Here is a 3,088-nt window from a genome sequence, read left to right as displayed (position 1 = left end):
AAGAAAATGAGTAGGTCATAAAAAAAAAAAAAAAGTCAACAACAAAATGTCCTGGCCCAGAGCATTTAATGGGAGAATTCTACCAAACTATTCCAGAACATAGAAAAGGATGGAATCTTCTCAAATTCATGTTATGAAGCAAGTATAACCCTGACACCAATACCAAGCAAATACATCACAAAAAAGGAAAACTACAGACCAATATCCCTAATGCATATAAACTCAAAAATATTCAGCAATACATCACAATACACTCCAACAACATATTAAAAATAATTATAATAATACAGCATGACCAAGGGAGATTCATACTAGGTATGCGAGGATGGCACAATATTAGAAAAATAGTAAGTAAAATAAAGGAAAAAAAAAACATGATTATATTAATCAATGCATAAAAGGCATTTGATAAAATCCAACACCCATCCCTGATGAAAATTCGAAAAAAAAAAAAAGGAATAAAAGGGAAATCCATCAACATAATAAAGCCCATTTATACAAAATCAACTGCCAACATCATTCTCAATGGACAGAGACTGAAACCATTCCCCTTGCAAACAGGAACAAGACAAGGAAGCCCTCCATCACCATTTCTATTCAACATTGCATTGGAAGTCCTAGCCAGAGCAATAAGGCAATAAAGGGAAATCAAAGGCATCCAAACTGGTAAAGAAGAAGTCAAATTCTCCCTATTTGCTGATGATATGCCCCATACCTAGAAAACCCAAGGATTTCAATAAAAAATTTACTGGAACTAATTGAGAGATTTAGCATCCTGCAGGATGCAATATCAACATCAAAAATGATTTGGATTCCTCTACACCAGCAAAGAGATTACTGAAAAAGAAATGAGGAAATCAATACTATTTATAATAGCTACTGGAAAAATAAATTTCATCTGATGTAGCAAACCCATTAAAAAAAAAAAATCTCTCACTGACATCAAGTTGATTTTGACTCAAAGTGACCCCCTTTGTGTTTCTAAGGCAGTAAATCCTTACAGAAGTAGATTGCCCAGTCTTCTTTCTGTGGAGTGGCTGGTGGGTTTGAACTGCCAACTTCCAGTTAATAGTCAAATGCCTTAGGCACTATGCCACCAGAGATCCTTAGCACTCCCATTATGGGTATATATCTGGTAGTGTAGTGCTTAAGGTACTTGCCTGCTAACCAGAAGGCTGGTGGTTCAAACCCACCAGCCACTCCTTGGAAGGAAGGTTGGGCAATCTACTTCTGTAGTGATACCACCTGAGAAACCCAGGGAGGGGTCGCTATGAGTAGGGTCCAACTTGACGGCACATAACAACAACAACAAAACATCCTAAAGAAGTGAGACCCAGGGCATGAATAGATGTTCATTGCAGCACTATTCACAAAAGTGAAGAGATGGAAACAACCTAAGTACCTATCAATGGAGGAATGGATAACCAAACAATGGTACATATACACAAAGGAATACTATGCAATATTGAAGAATAATGTAAAATCTACAAAACCCTGCATAATGTGAATGAACTTGGAAGACATTATGCTGAATGAAATAATTCAATTGCAGAAAGACAAATGTTGTATTACTCTACTATTGTAAAAGGTGTCGGCCTCATGTGAGATGTGGAGAGGGCTGTGGGGCTCCAAGTGACTTGCTTATTGAGCATCAGGAAGACAGTAGAGGGGAAGAAGCAGTCTCTGATAGGGTCTCCTCTGGATTCGTGATTGTGTTCGGTTTCTTCAAACTTTTGTCCAATCCAGAGGTTTAAAAATGATATCCAAACAAGAGATCATGAGTGACCAGAGGTTTAGATGGATTACAAAGGACCCAAGAATTTTGAGAAATACCAGAAAAGGATAAAAAAGTCAAAGTTGACAAGAGAATTCGAGCCATGTTTCATAACAAAAAGTTCAAGTTGAACTATGCTGTGGATAAAAGAGGGTGCCCCATCAACCACAGTATGACAGAGGACTTGAAACACTACCATGACCTTTCAGATTCTGATTCAGCTCTCTCTGATGAAGATAGAAAAGCCAAGAACCAAGACAAAATGAAGAAGAAAAAAACTCAGGCTAAAACAGGAATAGATTCAAAGAGCCTGGTTGAGGAGAAAAAGAAAGACTTTAAGAAAATTAATCAAAAGAATTTTGAAAGTAAAAAGGTATTACATAATTCTGAAAAAAAATCGGAAAGCAAAAGTATCCTTTAAATCTAAGAAGTTAGATTTGAAAATAAATCCTGAGAAGGATAGCAAAGAATTTATACAAAAGGTACAGAAGAGAAAAAAAGGCATTGTTCAACAAAGTACAGACTTCCTAAAGAAAAACTAAAGATAATTGACTCGAATGTCACTGAAATTGTGAAATCGCCCAAGGTTAAGTGTCCTGAGACAGGAAAAGAAAGATGATCAGGAAATGATTATGAAAACTCAACACATGAAGAGTCTCTGAAGGAACATTGAGAAAGTGCTAGTGAAATAGATTATGAGGAATCTGAAGATGAAATTACAGGAGATGGTAGAGCTTCAGATGTTGGTGATGATGAAAATGAAGATGATGAAGTTGAGGAAAATAACTATAAGGATGGTGAAGATGATGAAAGTGACAGTGGCCCTGATCTTGCTTGGAGTAAAGGCAATATAGAAACTAGTTCTGAAAATGAAGAAGATAAAGATTTATTTCCAAAGCAATCCAGATTTGAGTATGCTTGGGGAGAATTAGATAAAGATGCCCCTTGGGCTGATGAGATCACACATCAATTAGCAGTTGGCAACATGGACTGGGATAGATTAAAGGCAAAAGATTTGTTGGCACTGTTCAATTCATTTAAACCTAAAGGAGGTGTTATATTTTCTGTAAAGATTTATCCTTCAGAGTTTGGAAAGGAAAGGATGAAAGAAGAGCACGTTCAAGGACCAGTGGAATTATTAAGTATTCCTGAAGATGCCCATGAAAAGGACTGATGGAGCTATATGTACGCTTACTAAAAATGGTTAAGAAGCTTGGTGACGAGAGGACAGATGTGAAGATGTTAAAAAATATATTGTAGAAATATGTTGTAGTTAAGTGAAGTTAGATTTGACAAGACAGAATCTGGAGCATT

At 36.4% G+C, this 3,088-nt stretch overlaps 1 pseudogene; it reads left to right on the top strand.

Moving 5' to 3' along the window:
- The first annotated feature begins 1,726 nt into the window (after positions 1–1,726).
- On the top strand, positions 1,727–2,948 carry LOC103213080 (annotated as a pseudogene).
- The last annotated feature ends 140 nt before the right edge of the window (positions 2,949–3,088 follow it).

The sequence above is a fragment of the Orycteropus afer genome, unplaced genomic scaffold, assembly GCF_000298275.1.
Source record: "Orycteropus afer afer isolate SDZICR_OR568_19922 unplaced genomic scaffold, OryAfe1.0 scaffold01266, whole genome shotgun sequence".
Lineage (NCBI taxonomy): Eukaryota > Metazoa > Chordata > Mammalia > Tubulidentata > Orycteropodidae > Orycteropus > Orycteropus afer.
Note: the sequence above shows the minus strand (reverse complement) of the source record. Positions and strands in the feature narration are given on the sequence as shown.